Raw genomic sequence first — 11,272 nt, 5'->3', positions numbered from 1 at the left:
TGCTTTTCTGTGATCACTAAGCCAAGATTCATCAAGATCATGGCTCTTAAGGGAAAACAAACCAATTTAAGAGGAAAGAAAGAGAATAATCCAAAGAATCTTTGGAATCAAGAGAAGTTCTTAACCAAAGAACATGAAGACCATTATCACAAAATAATGGGTCTGAGGTCAGTGATCCCGGAAGTTAAATTTGATCTGAAAGAAGATGAATATCCGGGGATCCAAGAGCAAATTCGAAACAGAGGATGGGAAGTTCTAACCAATCCTGAGATAAAGGTTGGAAGAAATATGGTTCAGGAATTCTACTCAAATCTGTGGCTAACAGATAAGCAAAATGACTGGAACTGCTTACCATACTTACAGAACCATGGTCAGAGGGAAAGTTATGTACTTCCATCTGGACAAAATAAGAGAAATCTTCAAATTGCCTCAACTGCAGGATGATCCTGAATCCTTTAATAGGAGAATGGTGAGAGCAGATAAAGGGTTGGATCAAGTTCTAGAGGACATATGCCTCCCTGGAACTAAGTGGATAACCAATTCAAAGGGTGTCCCAAACCAACTCAAGAGGGGAGACCTCAAACCAATTGCAAGAGGTTGGCTAGACGTTATTGGGCGTTCCATATGCCCACTAGCAACCGTTCTGAGGTCACTATCAAGAGAGCAGTGATGATTCATTGCATTATGCTTGGAAAAGAAGTGGAGGTTCATCATGTGATTGCTTGTGAGATCTACACAATTGCAAATAAGAATTCCACTGAAGCCAAATGCTTACCCAAGCTTGATCTCCTTGCTCTGTAAAGAGGCTGGGGTAAAGATGGGAGTAGATGAATTCATACCCATTGAACATCCAATCACCAAGAAGTCAATGGAAGGACAAATGCAAGACAACTCTATCAAAAGGAGGGCGCAGGAGTTCCTCCCTGAATTTCCTGAAATTGGCTACTGGGCCAGCCTAGAAGCATCTATCACCAAGTTGCAAGAGACTATGGAGCAACTTAAGGAAGAACAGCAGAATCAGAACTGCATGCTTGCAAATTGCTGAAGGAACAAGAGAAGCAGGGGCGTGAACTCCAAGAGCTGAAACGCCAAAATTCTCCCCTCAATTTGAGGGAGCATCTACTTCTCAAAATCAAGGTTGTTGAGTCCTAACTCTGTGAAAACCTCTATCATTAGGAGCCTATTTAAATTTTTGTTTTTGTTTTCTATTTTTTAGTATCATCTTATATCTATTTTTGAGTCTTGTTCTTAATTAATAAAATTTAAAATTCATGTCTTAAGCTATGAATGTCCTATGAATCCATCACCTCTCTTAAATGAAAAATGCTTGAATCACAAAAGAACAAGAAGTACAGGATTTCGAATTTATCCTTAAACTAGTTGAATTAGTTTGATGTGGTGACAATACTTTTTGTTTCTGAATGAATGCTTGAACAGTGCATATGTCTTTTGAATTTGTTGTTTTGAGAATGTTAAAATTGTTGGCTCTTGAAAGAATGAGGAAAAAGAGAATGTTATTGAGGATCTGAAAAATCATCAGATTGATTCTTGAAGCAAGAAAAAGCAGTGATACAAAAAAAAAAAAAAAAAAGAAGAAAGAAAAAGAAAGAAAAAGAAAAAAAAGAAAGAAAAAGAAAGAAATAAAGTTGTGATCCAAGGCAAAAAGAGTGTGCTTAAGAACCCTGGACACCTCTAATTGGGGACTCTAGCAAAGCTGGGTCACAATCTGAAAAGGTTCACCCAAGTATGTGTCTGTGGCATGTATGTATCCGGTGTAATACTAGAAATAGAGTGCTTTGGGCCACAGCCAAGACTCATACACTAGCTATGTTCAAGAATCATTATACTTAACTAGGAGAATCAATAACACTATCGAGTTCTGAGTTCCTATAGATGCCAATCATTCTGAACTTCAAAGGATAAAGTGAGATGCCAAAACTATTCGAAGCAAAAAGCTACTAGTCCCGCTCATCTAATTGGAGCTAGTTTCCTTGATATTTTGGAGTCTATAGTATATTCTCTTCTTTTATCCTACTTTGATTTTCAGTTGCTTGGGGACAAGCAACAATTTAAGTTTGGTGTTGTGATGAGCGGATAATTTATACGCTTTTTGGCATTGTTTTTAGTATGTTTAGTTTTAGTTAGTTTTGTATTTTTTATTAGTTTTTAGTTAAATTCACTTTTCTGGACTTTACTATGATTTGTGTGTTTTTCTGTGATTTCAGGTATTTTCTGGCTGAAATTGAGGGTCCTGAGCAAAAATCTGATTCAGAGACTGAAAAGGACTGCAGATGTGTTGGATTCTGACCTCCCTGAACTCGAAGTGGATTTTCTGGAGCTACAGAAGCCAATTGGCGCGCTCTCAACGGCGTTGGAAAGTAGACATCCTGGGCTTTCCAGAATGTATAATAGTCCATACTTTACCCGAGATTTGATGGCCCAAACCAGCCTGCAAATCAGCTTAGAATTCCCAGCGTTTAACGCTGGAACTGGCATAAAAATTGGAGTTAAACGCCCAAACTGGCATGAAACTGGCGTTTAACTCCAGAAAAAGTCTCTACACATGAAAGCTTCAATGCTCGCCCAAGCACACACTAAGTGGACCCAAAGTGGATTTTTACGTCATTTACTCATTTCTGTATACCCTAGGTTACTAGCTTACTATTAATAGGATCTTTTGACATTGTATCTGTACCTCATGACACTTTACACGTTTCTTTGTTACCTTCCTACAGCATGAGTCTCTAAACCCCATGGTTGGGGGTGAGGAGCTCTGTGTGTCTTGATGGATTAATGCAATTACTACTGTTTTTCATTCAATCATGCTTGCTTCCATTCTAAGATATCACTTGTTCTTAACCCGGATGAATGTGATGATCCGTGACACTCATCATATTCTCAACTACGAACGTGTGCCTGACAACCACCTCCGTTCTATCTTAGATTGAGTAGATATCTCTTGGATTCTTAACCAGAATCTTCGTGGTATAAGCTAGAACTGATGGCGGCATTCAAGAGAATCCGGAAGGTCTAAACCTTGTCTGTGGTATTCTGAGTAGGATTCAATGATTGAATGACTGTGACGAGCTTCAAACTCCTGAGGGCTGGGCGTTAGTGACAGACGCAAAAGAATCACTGGATTCTATTCCAACCTGATTGAGAACCGACAGATGGATAGCCGTGCCGTGACAGGGTGCGTTGAACATTTCCACTGAGAGGATGGGAGGTAGCCACTGACAACGGTGAAACCCTTGCATACAGCTTGCCATGGAAGGAGCCTTGCGTGCTTGAAGAAGAAGACAGTAGGAAAGCAGAGATTCAGAAGATGGAGCATCTCCAAAACCTCAACCTGTTCCCCATTACTGCAAAACAAGTACTTATTTCATGTTCTTTTACTTTTCACAATCAACCTTGATAATTATTGATATCTGACTAAGATTTACAAGATAACCATAGCTTGCTTCAAGCCCACAATCTCCGTGGGATCGACCCTTACTCATGTAAGGTATTACTTGGAAGACCCAGTGCACTTGCTGGTTAGTTGTGCGGGGTTGCAAAAAGTGTGATTGCAATTTCGTGCACCAAGCACCCAGGTATAACTCATACTCTGATTCTACTAAAAACCTGCTTAATACCCTTGCTATCTTAAGCATCGGAGTCCCTTGCAGGTACCACCACCTTCCGGTGACGAAGGATCAGCACCATCATCAAGTCCATCAAGTCAGACACATCAGCTCCGACCCATACAGAAGATCTCATCCGAGATCGACCTACAGTTTTAGGTAACCCTCAGAACAACATGCATATGTAATTTTTTTTTCTTTTGCAACATGCTTTCTCTTTTTCTTTTTGCTGCTTTTTCTTGCTTCAAGAATCAAGTTTTAGATTTTTCAGATTATCAATAATATTTTTCCTTTTTCCTTATTCTTTCAAGAGCCAACATTCTAAATTCACAACTTCAAATATGCATTATTTATTTCATACATTCAGAAAACAAAAGCAAATGACACCACATCAACATAATTAAACTATTCTTATTTTAAACTTAAAATTCATGCATGTCTCAGTTATTTTCAAATAAAAAAATTTCTTTTGATCAAGGTGAGAGATATATGGAACATTTTACAACTTTAAGACATCAATGCAAATGATCATGCAACTAGAACAAGAGAATAGATAAACAGACAAAAAACAGAAAAATAATAGGAAAGGAAATGAAGTGAAAGAGAATAAGTCCACCTTTAATGGTACTCTTCCTTGAGGATCCAATGTGATGCTTAATCTCTTCTATGTCATTCCTTTGCCTTTGTTGCTCTTCCCTCATAGCCCTTTGGTCTTCCTTTATGGCTCTTTGGTCTTCTCTTATTTCATTGAGGGTGGTAGCATGCTTTTGATGCTCCATCCTCAATTCCTCATGTATGCTCAGTTCTCAAGGTTGCACATCCAATAGTTTAGAGGTTAGTACATCCCTTGAGGCATTGATGAGCGGATAATTTATATGCTTTTTGACATTGTTTTTAGGTAGTTTCTAGTAGGATCTAGCTACTTTTAGGGATGTTTTCATTAGTTTTTATGCTAAATTCATATTTCTGGACTTTACTATGAGTTTGTGTATTTTTCTGTGATTTCAGGTATTTTTTGGCTGAAATTGAGGGACCTGAGCAAAACTCTGATAGAAGGCTGACAAAGGACTGCTGGTGCTGTTGGATTCTGACATTCTTACACCCGAAATGGATTATCTGGAGCTACAGAACTCCAAATGGTGCGCTCTCAACGGCGTTGGAAAATAGACATCCAGAGCTTTCCATCAATATATAATAGTTCATACTTTGTTCAAGCTTAGACGACGCAAACTGGCATCCAACGCCAGTTCCATGCTGCATTCTGGAGTCAAACGCCAGAAACACGTTACAACTTGGCGTTTAACTCCAAGAGAAGCCTCTGCACGTGTAAAGCTCAAGCTCAGCCCAAGCACACACCAAGTGGGCCCCGGAAGTGGATTTCTGTATCAATTACTTATTTCTGTAAACCCTAGTAACTAGTTTAGTATAAATAGAACTTTTTACTATTGTACTAGGTGTCTTTGACTGTCTAGTCTTTTCACCATTCGGTCTTTTGATCATTCATGGGCGCTGGCCATTTGGCTATGCCTGGACTATCACTTATGTATTTTCAATGGTGGAGTTTCTACACACCATAGATTAAGGGTGTAGAGCTCTGTTGTACCTCGAGTTTTAATGCAATTACTACTATTTTCTATTCAATTCAGCTTATTCTTGTTCTAAGATATTCGTTGCACTTCAACCTGATGGATGTGATGATTTGTGACACTCATCATCATCCATCTTTATGAACGCGTGCTTGACAACCACTTCTGTTCTACCTTAGATCGAACGTGTATCTCTTGGATTCCTTAATCAGAGTCTTCGTGGTATAAGCTAGAATTATTGGCGGCCATTCTTGAGAATCCAGAAAGTCTAAACCTTGTCTGTGGTATTCCGAGTAGGATTCAAGGATTGAATGACTGTGACGAGCTTCAAACTCGCGATTGTTGGGCGTAGTGACAAATGCAAAAGAATCAATGGATTCTATTCCGACATGATCGAGAACTGACAGATGATTAGCTGTGCTGTGACAGGGTATTTGGACCATTTTCACTGAGAAGATGGAATGTAGCCATGACAACGGTGATGCTCTACATACAGCTTGCCATGGAAAAGAGTAAGAAGGATTGAAAGAAGGTAGTAGGAAAGTAGAGATTCAACAGGAACAAAGCATCTCCATACACTTATCTGAAATTTCTACCAATGATTTACATAAGTATCTCTATCTTTATTTTATGCTTTATTTATTATTATTTTCAAAAACTATTATAATCATTTGAATCAGCCTAACTGAGATTTACAAGATGACCATAGCTTTCTTCATACCAACAATCTCCGTGGGATCGACCCTTACTCATGTAAGGTTTATTACTTGGACGACCCAGTGCACTTGCTGGTTAGTTGTGCGGAGTTGTGACAAAGTGTGATTCACGTTTGAGAGCGCTACTAAGTTTTTGGTGCCATTGTTGATGATCACAATTTCATGCACCAAGTTTTTGGCGCCGTTGCCGGGGATTATTTGAGTTTGGACAACTGACGGTTCATCTTGTTGCTCAGATTAGGTAATTTTCTTTTCAAAAAACTTTTCAAAAAGTTTTTCAAAATTTTTCCTTCTTTTTTGTTTTTCCAAAATTTATTTTCGAAAAAAAAAAATTTATAAAATCATAAAAACCAAAAAAATATTTTTGTGTTTCTTGTTTGAGTCTAGTGTCAATTTTTAAGTTTGGTGTCAATTGCATGTTTTAAAAATTTATGTATTTTTCGAAAATTTCATGCATGTGTTCTTCATGATCTTCAAGTTGTTCTTGGTAAGTCCTCTTGTTTGATCTTTATGTTTTCTTGTTTTGTGTCTTTTGTTGTTTTTCATATGCATTTTTGCATTCATAGTGTCTAAGCATTAAAGACTTCTAAGTTTGATGTCTTGCATGTTTTTCTTTTCTTGAAAATTTTTCAAAAGTAAGTCTTGATGTTCATCTTGATCTTCAAAGTGTTCTTGGTGTTCATCTTGACATTCATAGTGTTCTTGCATGCATCATGTGTTTTTATTCATAATTTTCATGTTGTGAGTCATTTTTGTTGTTTTTCTCTCACATCATTAAAAATTTAAAAAAATAAAAAAATATATCTTTCCCCTTTTTCTCTCAAAATTTTGAAAATTTGAGTTGACTTAGTCAAAAATTTTCAAAACTTAGCTATTTCTTATAAGTCAAGTCAAATTTTCAATTTTAAAAATCTTATCTTTTCAAAACTTTTTCAAAAATCAAAACTTTTCCATTTTTCTTACTATTTTTCAAAAATTTTTAATTTGATTTTCAAAATCTTTTTCTTATCTTTAATTCATGATTTTCAAAGGCTTTACTAACAATAAATGTGATTAATTCAAAAATTTAAAGTTTGTACTTTCTTATTAAGAAAGGTTCAATCTTTAAATTCTAGAATTATATCTTTTAATTTCTTGTTAGTCAAGTAATCAATTCTAATTTTAAAAATAAAATCTTTTCCAAAATATCTTTTTAATCATATCTTTTTCAAAATTTGATTTCAAAATATCTTTTCTAACTTCTTATCTTTTCAAAATTGACTTTTAAATCTTTTTCAACTAACCAATTGACTTTTTGTTTGTTTCTTATCTTTTTCAAAACCACCTAACTACTTTTCTCTTTCTAATTTTCGACTCTTTTCCAAAATTCTTTTAATTAACTAATTATTTCAAATTTTAATTTTAATTTTATTTCTTCTCTTAATTTTCAAAAATCACTAACCCCTTTTTCAAAATTAATTTTCGAAAACTCTTCTCTCTCATCTCTTTCTATTTATTTATTTATTTACTAACACTTCTCTTCATCTCAAGAATTCGAACCTACTCCCCCTCCTGTGTTTGGATTCTTACCTTTTCCTTCTTCTATTCTTTTCTTCTTCTACTAACATAAAGGAATCTCTCTACTGTGATAAAGAGGATCCCTATTATTATTTTCTGTTCCCTTCTTTTTCATATGAGCAGGAGCAAAGACAAGCATATTCTTGTTGAAGCAGATCCTAAACCTGAAAGGACTCTGAAGAGGAAACTAAGAGAAGCTAAATTACAACAATCTAGAGACAACTTTATAGAAATTTTCAAAAAGGAAGAGGAGATGGCAGCCGAAAATAATAATGCAAGGAGGATGCTTGGTGATTATACTACACCTACTTCCAAGTTTGATGGAAGAAGCATCTCAATCTCTGCCATTGGAGCAAACAATTTTGAGCTGAAGCCTCAACTAGTTGCTCTAATGCAACAGAACTACAAGTTCCATGGACTTCCATCAGAGGATCCCTATCAGTTTTTATCTGAGTTCTTGCAGATCTGTGAGACTGTTAAGACTAATGGAGTAAATCCTGAAGTCTACAGGCTTATTATTTTCCCTTTTGCTATAAGAGACAGAGCTAGAACATGGTTGGACTCACAACCTAAAGATAGCCTGGACTCTTGGGATAAGCTGGTCACGGCCTTCTTGGCTAAGTTCTTTCCTCCTCAAAAGTTGAGCAAGTTTAGAGTGGATGTTCAGACCTTCAAATAGAAAGATGGTGAGTCCCTCTATGAAGCATGGGAAAGATACAAGCAGATGACCAAAAGGTGTCCTTCTGACATGCTTTCAGAGTGGACCATTCTGGATATATTCTATTATGGTCTATCTGAGTTCTCTAAGATGTCACTGGACCATTCTGCAGGTGGATCCATTCACCTAAAGAAAACACCTGCAGAAGCTCAAGAAATTATTGACATGGTTGCAAATAACCAATTCATGTACACTTCTGAGAGGAATTCTGTGAATAATGGGACGCCTCAGAGGAAGGGAGTTCTTAAGATTGATGCTATGAATGTCATATTGGCTCAGAACAAAATGTTGACTCAGCAAGTCAACATGATTTCTCAAAGTCTAAATGGATGGCAAAATGCATCCAACAGTACTAAAGAGGCATCTTCTGAAGAAGAAGCCTATGATCCTGAGAACCCTGCAATGGCAGAGGTAAATTACATGGGTGAACCTTATGGAAACAGCTATAATTTCTCATGGAAGGATCAACAAAATCCTCAACAAGGCTTTAATAATGGTGGAAGAAATAGGCTTAACAATAGCAAGCCTTTTCCATCATCTTCTCAGCAACAGACAGAGAATTCTGAGCAGAGCCCCTCTAGCTTAGCAAATATAGTCTCTGATCTGTCTAAGGCCACTTTAAGTTTCATGAGTGAAACAAGGTCCTCCATCAGAAATTTGGAGGCACAAGTGGGCTAGCTGAGTAAGAAAATCACTGAAACTCCTCCTAGTACTCTCCCAAGCAATACTAAAGAGAATCCAAAAAGAGAGTGCAAGGCCATTGATATAATCAAAATGGCCGAACCTAGAGAGGAAGGGGAGGACGTGAATCCCAATGAGGAATACCTCATGGGACTTCTCTCAGACAAGAAGGAGTTCTCTATTGAGGACCTAAAGGAATCTGAGGCTCATATAGAGACCATAGAAATTCCTTTAAACCTCCTTCTGCCATTCATGAGCTCTGAAAACTATTCTTCCTCTGAAGAGGATAAAGACGTAATTGGAGAGCAAGTTGCTCAATATCTAGGAGCTATCATGAAGCTGAATGCCAAGTTGTTTGGTAATGAGACTTGGGAAGATGCACCTCCCTTGGTCATTAGTGAACTAGATACATGGGTTCAGCAAACTTTACCTCAAAAGAAGCAAGATCCTGGTAAATTCCTAATACCCTGTACCATAGGCACCATGACCTTTGAGAAGGCTCTGTGTGACCTGGGGTCAGGTATAAATCTTATGCCACTCTCATTACAGATGGCAGACAAGTCAGTAAGACAAGCTTATGGATTGGTAGAGGACGTGTTAGTAAAGGTTAAAGGCCTTTACATCCCTGCTGATTTCATAATCTTAGACACTAGAAAGGAGGAGGATAAATGCATCATCCTTGGAAGACCCTTCCTAGCCATAGTAGGAGCTGTGATTGATGTTGACAGAGGAGAGCTAGTCCTTCAATTAAATGGGGACTACCTTGTGTTTAAAGCTCAAGGATATTCCTTTGCAACCATGGAGAGGAAGCATGAAAAGCTTCTCTCAATACAGAGTCAAACAAAGCCCCCACAATCAAACTCTAAGTTTGGTGTTGGGAGGCCACAACCAAACTCTAAGGCTGGTATTGAACCCCCACATTCAAACTCTAAGATTGGTGTTGGGAGTCCACAACATTGACCTGATCACCTGTGAAGCTCCATGAGAGCATACTGTCAAGCTAGTGACATTAAAGAAGCGCTTATTGGGAGGCAACCAAATTTTTATCTATCTAATTTTATTTTTATTTTATTTTTCTTTTATGTTTTATTAGGTTCATGATCATGTGGAGTCACAAAACAAATACTAAAATTAAAAATAGAATAAAAAATAGCAGAAAAAATAGCACACCTTGGAGGAAGAGCTTATTGGCGTTTGAACGCCAGTAAGGAGCATCTGGATGGCGTTTAACGCTAGAACCGAGCATGAATCTGGCGTTGAACGCCAGAAACAAGCAACAATCTGGCGTTTAAATGTTAGGATTACACCCTGAGAAGAGCTGGCGTTAAACGCCAGAAACAAGCATGGAACTGGCGTTCAACGCCAGAAACATGCTGCAGACTGGCATTGAACGCCCAAAACAAGCATAGAATTGGCGTTTAACGCCAAAAACAAGCATCAATCTGGAGTTAAACGCCAGGATTGCATGCAGAGGGCATTTTACATGCCTCATTGGTACAGGGATGATAATCCTTGACACCTCAGGATTTGTGGACCCCACAGGATCCCTACCTACCTCAATTTATCTTCTCTCTTCTTCACACAATTCAATAACACTCTTCCCCAAAAACCCTTCACCAATCACCTCAATCTCTCTTCCCCATCACCTCTTCACCACTCACATCCATCCATTCTTCCCCATAAACCCCACCTACCTTCAAATTCAAAATCCCTTTCCCACCCACACCCACTGATGCAATTGCATATTTGTTATATTAGCTAGTTAGTTTAGTTGGTTTTAGCTTAATCTCACTCATTTTCTCTAAATAAACAAGTCCTTTTATGAGTTTTATCTTCATGCATGAGAACACCAAGGAACATGTTGATTCTAGCCAAATTCATGCAAATGATTTAAAGAATACATACATGAATGAGTATGAATGAATCTCATGAAATTTATTGCATGAATTGGTAAGACTTTGAAGCTATTTCCTTTGTTGATGATAGGTGATGAAACAAGGAAGCATGGAAGCAAGAATGATGCAAGCTGGGCAAGAAGTTGGCGTTGCCAACTTGGAGAATGGAGGGCGTTGTTGAAGGCAACGCCAGGCAGCCCTGGAGAAGCAAAGTTGGCGTTGCCAACCTGAAGAATAGGCTGCGTTGTTGAAGGTAACGCCAGGCAGCCTTGGAAGAGAAGTTGGCGTTGCCAACTTGAAGAAAGGAGTGAGTTATTATGGACAACGCACACAAGCAAGGAACTTGGGCCATGAAGGAGCTTCGAGGGCATTGCCAACGCCAGGAACCATAGGCGTGTCCCTAGGCAACGCCACACAAACAAGGAACTTTGCCCAGCCAGGAAGCTCGAGCACGTTGCCAACGTGCTACTTCACTGGCGTTATTCAAGGCAACGCC

At 38.1% G+C, this 11,272-nt stretch overlaps 1 non-coding gene across 1 annotated transcript; it reads right to left on the bottom strand.

The window, feature by feature from the left end:
• Positions 1–8,128: 8,128 nt before the first annotated feature.
• Positions 8,129–8,232, bottom strand: LOC112804178 (small nucleolar RNA R71). The gene has a single exon (XR_003202799.1). It is a non-coding gene; the product is annotated as a small nucleolar RNA R71 (small nucleolar RNA).
• Between the last annotated feature and the right edge of the window lie 3,040 nt (positions 8,233–11,272).

This window comes from Arachis hypogaea, chromosome 5 (genome assembly GCF_003086295.3).
Source record: "Arachis hypogaea cultivar Tifrunner chromosome 5, arahy.Tifrunner.gnm2.J5K5, whole genome shotgun sequence".
NCBI classification, from domain to species: Eukaryota; Viridiplantae; Streptophyta; class Magnoliopsida; order Fabales; family Fabaceae; genus Arachis; species Arachis hypogaea.
The sequence above is the reverse complement of the archived record's forward strand: the minus strand, read 5'-3'. Positions and strand labels throughout refer to the sequence as shown.